General features: G+C 48.9%; 1 protein-coding gene across 2 annotated transcripts in view; it reads right to left on the bottom strand.

Moving 5' to 3' along the window:
- HSPA12A (heat shock 70kDa protein 12A) overlaps positions 1–8325 on the bottom strand; it is a 194121-nt gene that overhangs the window by 117099 nt on the left and 68697 nt on the right. The gene's annotated exons all lie outside the window — the stretch shown is intronic.

Below are 8325 nucleotides of genomic sequence, written 5' to 3'. Positions count from 1 at the left end.
CCCTGGCAAAGTATGCAGCAGTATGGCTTGGGCCACAGTGAGTGGCAAGAAGGACAAAGTCTGACTTATGTGGCCCAGCCTGTGGCCCAGGGTCTGCCCACAATTACTGACTGTCAAGCACTGAATGAATGAGTGTGTGGGTGGAGTTGGCTGGAGCACAGGCTGCACATGGACAAAGAGCCACAGCCGTCAACTGCGGCAGCTGCAACGGTCCCCTGACCCACTGTCCCCATCCCAGTCCACTCTTTCCCGCTAGCCAGGGTGAGCTTTGTAAAACATACACTGGAGCACATTCTTTCCCAGATCCAAATCCTCCCATGTTGTCTGTGATACAGTCTTAAGTCGGGGGAAAAAAGAGCAAGGAACAGAATGGTGTGTTAGTATACCACCATTTATGGGTATTTTTTGAGACAGAGTCTCACTCTGTTGCCCAGGCTGGAGTGCAATGGCTCACTGCAACCTCCACCTCCTGGGTTCAAGCGATTCTCCTGCCTCAGCTTCCTGAGTAGCTGGGACTACAGGCATGTGCCACCATGCCCAGCTACTTTTTTGTATTTTTACTAGAGACAGGGTTTCACCATGTTGGCTAGTCTGGTTTTGAACTCTTGACCTCAGGTGATCTACCCACCTCGGCCTCCCAAAATGCTAGGATTACAGGTGTGAGCCATCAGGTCCAGCCCATTTATGGTTTTTAAAATTACATAATTACATCTATTCTTTTCTTATGTATCCAAAAGATCTCACTGGAAGGACACATTAGAACCTGGTTGCAATGTTGACCTCTTAGGGAACCAGACAGCTGAGTGGGACAGGCATGACTGGCCATGTGCTTGTCAATCCCATTTCCTCTTCCTGGACACACGAAAGTCGCATTTCCCAGCTTTCCTTGTGGCTAGGCTGGGGCCATGTGACTTGCTCTGGCCAATGGGCAGTGGTTGGGGTGAGGCATGTCTCTCCAAGGCAGGCCCCTCTTGACCTAGGTGGCCCCTTGCACTTCAAGTGGCAGCGTAGGGTCTCTGAGCACTTTCCAAAGTCCATTGCATGATTTATCTGTTCTGCAGAGCATTTCTCACATCCTGGTCACTTTCTTGTTTATTGGTTTCTCTTCCTACTAACGTGTAAGCTCCACTACAGCAAGAAGCTCATTTGTCCTGTTCATTTCAGTAAGTCCAGCACTGAGAGTAGTACCTGGACTCTGTAGGTGCTCAATAAAGGTTTGTTGAGTTAATGAATGAATGAATGAATGAATGCATGAATGAGTGAATGCCTTTAAGATTGGCTTGCAGTTGACATTTATGAAGTCGTCTGCCTAGCGTCCCTTTAGCAAGAGTTGTTCCTTCCCATTCCCTCCACGTGTTGCCCTTGCAGTTGGGGACTTGTTCTTCTGGCCCCAGCTGATTGGCTAAGGAATGAGTCCCTGGCTGAGCTGGGTCAATGAATCCCTTCCCTAGATCTTTGGATTAGACGGGATAGATAGAAATACACATAGACAGAGCCTCTCCATGTGGGATTGAGCCTGTAATGCTAACCTCGGAGCAGACGGGGAGGGAGCCGCTCCCAGGCAGGAGTCAACAGGAGAAACCAGAGAGGCCCCAGTCCTGCTGGTCCTAGGCCCTGCTGTGTTCCTCTTTTCTTGGCATCATGAAGCACCCCAGGCCCTAATAACAAGTTGAGGATCAACAAGAGGCTCTGGAGCCTGGATTCCAGAGGAGACGTTTCCTGGCCTTTGGGAGGGGCGTCCTGGAAACCCTCATCATGCCCCGCTCTGAGATGGCTTTGGGACTTGATCCCTGCATGTCCACTCTCACATTCCTTTCCTCCCCCTCCCACCCACCCCCGCCATCACTCAAATGTCCAAAGCTTCAGGGAGTGGGGGAGGAGGAGTGTGAATTCTGGAACACAGCAGGGACTGATGTCTTGTTCAGGAGCGCTTTGGCCGCCACAGCCTAGTGCTGCTGTGGAAGGAAGGAGGAAAGTCCAGACCCAGGCCTGCCAGTGGACATGGCAGCACGGGGAGAGGGATCAAGATGTGGGAGCTGGGGGCAGTCCTGGCCGCCAGCAGAGCGTGGCATCAGGGCATTAGTGACAGAAGTGTTCTTGCCTGACCCCAACCCCAGGACTGCTGTCCCCCATCCAGATCCCCGCCTGCCTCCTTCGTTCTCCCTCTAAGCCTCCACCTCAATGCAGGGGTCGGCAGGTGCCCACTCATAAAGCCCAGCTCACTCCCCAGCCTTGGGGGAACGCATACTCAGGCTCTGCTGCCCACCGCATCCTGCTGTTCATGATGCTTCTCTCTCTCCCTCTTGGACAGACACACACACACAACCCCAAATATCCACTTGCCCTCTGAGCACTGCCATCCACTGTCGCCACCTCCTTCCCAGGGAATGGTCTCAACCATCCACCGGCTACCCCAGCCAGAAGCCAGGCACCCACTTGACTCTGCCTTTCCCCGCTGAGTCCTCCTGCCCCACTGCCCTAATACCCCAAGATTCCACCTATTCCCCCCCACCGACCTCAGACTGCAGGCCCACCCCATGGCCTGCCCAGACCCTGCCTGAGTGGTCTAACATCCTTCCCTGCTTATATGTCTTTGTGGCTCTGGGAGACAACCCAACTCCTGCACCTGTCACGAGGCCTTTGCTGATCTAACATCCACCTGTGCACTGGGAATCTCTGTAGCTTCATGAGGTTCACCTATGAGGTTAGCACCAGAGAAGGCCCACATGGAGTCTCCCAGGTAATTCTGCAGGAGATGGAGGGGGTTCTACAGAAGAGACTCTCAGCAGATCTCAGCAGTGGGGGTGCGGGGAAGGCAGAGCTCCCGGGGGCTGAGACACAGTCGGGGTGGGGAAAAAGGCTGGGCAGAACAACTCAGCCTTGCCCCCAGCCTGGGCTCAGGACTCCAGGGAGGTCTAGGGAGCAGCTCCAGGGCCTGTGGCCCATCAGGTGGAGGCACAGGTGCATGTGTGCACATGTTCCTGGAAAAAAAAGATCTAGTGCTTTTGTCAGAATCTCAAAGGGATCCAAGATCTAAGAAATGTCTAAAGCATTGTTCTCACAGAAAAATGTTCATTCTCATTTATAATTCAAGAAATGTACATTTAAATCAATGAAGTATTTTTCCCATCTGTCTCAGTGGCGTTCATCTGTAGCTGCCCATTAGAATCTCCCGGGGAATTGTTTGTTTGTTTGTTTGTTTATTTACTGAGACAGAATCTGGCTCTGTCACCCAGGTTGAAGAGCAGTGGCTCACTCTTGGCTCACTGCAACCTCTGCCTCCCAGGTTCAAGCAATTCTCATGCTTCAGCCTCCTGAGTAGCTGGGATTACAGGTACCCATCACCATGCTCAGCTAATTTTTGTATTTTTAGTAGAGACAGAGTTTTGCCATGTTGGCCAGACTGGTCTCGAACTCCTGACCTCAGGTGATCCACCTGCCTCAGCCTTTCATAGTGTTGGGATTACAGGCATGAGCCACTGCACCCAGCCTCCTGGGGAAATGTATCAAGTGCCAATGTCCAATCACCTCCCAAACACACACATACACGCACACACACGCACACAGTCAGATTCTGCTTTAATGGGTCTGGGATACTGTCATATTGGCATGTTTAGAAAGCTCTCCAGGTCATTCTGGCTGCAGTCAAGATTGAGAACCAGCGACGTGTCAGATCTACCAAGAGCAAAAACGTCCATGGGATCTCATGCATTCTGGGTGGGAGTGAGGCCTGGCTTAAAAGTCCTTTGCAGAGCAATCTGGAAATATCAAAGCTTATATTGGTGCCTCTACCCTCTGACCAGCAATTCCACTTTTAAGAATTTAGTCCACAGCAGCTCTTGCATTGGTGCTTAAAGCTGTGTATGGCAGTTATTCACTGCCCACTGCTTCTAATAAACACAAGATTGGAAAGTGCCCGAATGTCAAATCAAGCATCTCACATCCACATACTAGAATACTCTCTAGCCAGCAAAAAAAAAAAAAAAAAAAAAAAAATCCACAGGCGCCTTCTGTGAAGTGATGTGGGAGGCTTTCAACATCATTGCTAAATGCAAATGAGAAACTGATTGGAGGGTGTGGTTTTGAACATACAGACGTCTGTATTTTTATATGCATCTAGAATTTCTGGAAGATACACTTTTCTAAAACCTCTTAACAATTATGGCCTTTGGGGAAGAAGTGGGGCCAGGGTGGGAGGCAGGGAGCTTAGTTTTCACTTGCTTCCTCCTTTTGTATTGTTTGAATTGTTATTATTAATATGCATTACCTTTTCCAAAAACTTCAGAAGGTGAAAAGAAGAAGGGAAAAGAAGGGAAGAGAGCGCCAGGCAGCCGCTTGGCACAGGGACTAAGAAGTGGAGTGCCTGGTCATGGAGAAGTGTGGGTAAAGCCTCCAAACTGGCTTCAGCGTGGGGGCACCCTAAATCCCCTGGAATCAGGTCGGACTCTGAAGGTAGGAGTCTGCTTGGTCTAGGGTGGAAGTTGGGGACAGTGACTTGGCCTGAAGGTCGGGGGTAGGAGGGCTTCCAGGAGGGCAGGGCAGGAGCTTTGCAAGCCAATCCCTCCCTCGTGCCACCTCCACGCAACGCCGTTAAATTCAGACGCTACACTGAAAGCAGAGGAAGGAAAAATATCTGTGTCACAGCATCAACTGGCAGCCAACGCGCGTACATCCTGTCTCTGCTCTGGCCGAGCCCACCAAAACACATCCTGCAAAATTCTAGACCCCCGCCAGCGGCGGGAGGCTGCCGTGCGCACAACGTCCTGCAAACACCGCCCTCTGGTGGTGGCGCTGGTGAACTGCGCCCAGGTCCACAGGCGGGCTCACGCTTGTGTGTTCCAAACGGGAGAAGAAAAAAGAACCATTTAATACCGAAGCGAAAACAAGTACTCAGTAAGAAAAGTACAGATGCAAACGCAAAATTCATATTTTAAACATAGTTCACAAACTGGTTCCCAACTAACTCTTCTCCCAAAATACAATAGATTGTTTCTCCCCTTGCAACATACATATTCTTGTTCTAAAAAAAAAATAATGAAAAGCACTAAGATAAAAGAGACACCCACAGTCACCAGGCTGTGATTTGTAGCTCTTGCTAGCATTTTGGTGAGTATCCCTCCAGACTCTATCAACACATATACAGAGATACATGCAAATGGATAGCAATGGGACTGTGCAACACACCCAATTTTGTAGCCTGATTTTTTTTCTCTTAATTATATATTGTGGTGGGTATCTGCACAACAAATGCCTGCTACATCATCATTTTTAATGTTTTTTGTTTTGTTTTGTTTTGTTTTGTTTTGTTTTTTTGAGACGGAGTCTCGCTCTGTCGCCCAGGCTGGAGCACAGTGGCATGATCTCGGCTCACTGCAAGCTCCGCCTCCCGGTTCACGCCATTCTCCTGCCTCAGCCTCCCGAATAGCTGGGACTACAGGCACACACCACCACGCCTGGTTAAGTTTTTGTATTTTTAGTAGAGGTGGGGTTTCACCGTGTTAGCCAGGATGGTCTCGATCTCCTGACCTTGTGATCCGCCCGCCTCGGCCTCCCAAAGTGCTGGGATTACAGGCGTGAGCCACTGCGCCCAGCCCATTTTTAATGGTTTCAATGGAAGAAGTTATACCTGTGAAAATATGCCCACAAATAAACTCACATACATGAGAGAAACTATCCATTAATAGCAAACTTGCTGAGTCAATTATGATATATCCATCTGGTAGAATTCTATGCAGCTTTTTTTTTTTTTTTTTTTTTGAGATAGAGTTTTGCTCTGTCACCCAAGCTGGAGTGCAGTGGCAAGATCTCAACTCACTGCAACCTCTGCCTCCCAGGTTCAAGCAGTTCTCCCTGCCTCAGCCTCCCGAGTAGCTGGGTCTACAGACACCCGCCACAACGCCCGGCTAATTTTTGTATTTTTAGTAGAGACAGGGTTTCACCATGTTGGCCAGGCTGCTCTCCAACTCCTGACTTCAGGTGATTCACCCACCTTGGCCTCACAAAGTGCTAGCATTACAGGTGTGAGCCACCAAGCCCGGCCACTATGCAGCTAATAATCTAATGCACTGATGTTGCTATATGTCAAAGATACACTACATCACAAAATAAAATTACATTACAAAATAATATGTATAGAAGTATCCTATTTCAGCTTTTACATATATGCCTGTGTCTGAGAAGAAAATGTTTCTTGAAGGATACTCCAGAAACTCTCTTAGGAAATAAGACTGGGAAGTAAAGGCTGAGTACAAATTGTAGCTTTTACTTTTTCTCCCCTTGCAAGATTTTTGAAAAATATTATCCTCTTGATGACAGAATTCTGAATCCTGAATGCGCCATGACTTAGCTGAATAATGTCCTGTTGGTGAACACTCAAGATGCTTATACTTTTTCTGCTAGGAATAAAGCTACAGTGGTACCTTGGATTTAGTCACTGTGCGCTTGTCCGATTATTCCTGCTGGGTAAATTCCTAGGCATGGAATTGCAGGTTCGTTTTTAAGGTGCATCATCCATGATATTGACTATCAACACGTCGTAGAGCGAAGCTGATATGACTGTTCAGTGCCTGTTTGCATTTCTGAAGGGCCTAATGTCTGCTTCTAGGTGAGGAGGGCATCACCTCTGGCCATGCTTTGTATCCCTGGAAGCTCTCTCCAGACTACGGGTCAGGTTCACCAGATGCCCAGACATCCCTCTTAATGTCTTGTTTCCATTTATGGCTGCACCTCCACACCCACTGTCATCCTCACCCACCTCTGTCTATTCCCTCCACAGCAGCCAGTGCGAGCCTTCTCCACCCAACCCTGCCCACGCTCCATCAGCAGCTTTGCTGCACACTGGAAATCAATCCAAGGTCCTCCCATGGCCCAGGAATCCCTGCATGGTATGGACCCTGATGACCCTTCTAACCTCACGTCTCCCTCCTCTTCCTGCCCTCAGCCCACTCGGGCTGCACACTGGCCAGCATGCTGTTCCTGATGCTCCTCGAACACCCAGTCCCAGGGCCTTCGCACCTGCTGTTCCCTCTGCCCGGAATACTGATCCTCTACTCAAGAGCCTCTTTCCCTGGCTTCATTCATAGCCCAGCTCAAATGTTTCCTCCTCAGAGAAGCCTTTTGGCCCACCCTGCCTTAAAGGCCACTCTCCCTTCCCAGACCCCATCTCATTATCTAGTTACCATTTTTTATTTTTTTATTGATACAGAGTCTCACTCTGTCGCCCAGGCTGGAGTGCAGTGGCATGATCTTGGCTCACTGCAACCTTTGCCTCCTGAGTTCAAGCGATTCTCCTGCCTCAGCCTCCCAAGTAGCTGGGACTACAGGCACCCGTCACCACACACAGCTAATTTTTGTATTTTTAGTAGAGACAGGGTTTCTCCATGTTAGCCATGCTGGTCTCGAACTCCTGACTTCAAGTGATCCGCCCGCCTTGGCCTCCCAATGTGCTGGAATTCGAGGCATGAGCCACTGCACCTGGCCCGTCCAGTTATCTCTTTATTCATAGCCCTGGGATCGCATTCTAAATCGACGTGTTTATTTGCCTTTGACGTTCTGCCCTCACTGAGTTACAAGCTGCACAGGAGCAGGAGACTGGCTTGTGCTGTGTCCCCAACACCCAGGACAGGCCTGGCATGTGCAGGCCCTCCCTCCACAAGTGTGTGCTGCTTGGATGAAGGAGAAGCTATTAACACACGATATCTGAAGACTGAAGAGCCTAGATAGGCCGTTTCTCCCAACTGCTCCCAAAGGAGGTCAGATGTGTTTAAAGCATCTTTTCCATAGATGAAGCTTTATCAAGAAAATGTGACAGAACCTTTTTAATGCAACCATTTGGGAGAAAAATTGCAAATAGGTTATTATTCAGGAAAAATACCTTTCCTCCAAACCAGAACAGCACATCCACCCAACATACTGGCTCCTTCAGAGAAAAGCAGAAAGGTTAATATCGCCCCATCAGAGTAAAGGAGCCAATTAGTGCAACTGCAATTCAGAAGAAGAATAGAGGTTAATTGCTTGGAGTCCACATGTCTCAAATGCCTAATGCTATATCATTATTTTTTAGCTACATATTATTCATTTCATACACTTAAGTATTCTACTTTATTACTAATTAGTAATTCCTTATCCTTAAATTTTACCCAATTCAAGTTGTCATCATAGGGCCCTCCTCAGCCCCCATTTTCCCTAAGATGCAACAAAATTGTTAAGAAAAGGTTGGCATCTCCTATTCACTACCTCCCACCTCCAGCCCCTGCCAGCACCCCCGGGTTCACCTCTCCTCTTCCACGGGCACGTGGTTTCCCTGCCTGCAGAATCTTCCATCTC

The sequence above is a fragment of the Mandrillus leucophaeus genome, unplaced genomic scaffold (genome assembly GCF_000951045.1).
Source record: "Mandrillus leucophaeus isolate KB7577 unplaced genomic scaffold, Mleu.le_1.0 Scaffold65, whole genome shotgun sequence".
NCBI classification, from domain to species: Eukaryota; Metazoa; Chordata; class Mammalia; order Primates; family Cercopithecidae; genus Mandrillus; species Mandrillus leucophaeus.
The sequence above is the reverse complement of the archived record's forward strand: the minus strand, read 5'-3'. Positions and strand labels throughout refer to the sequence as shown.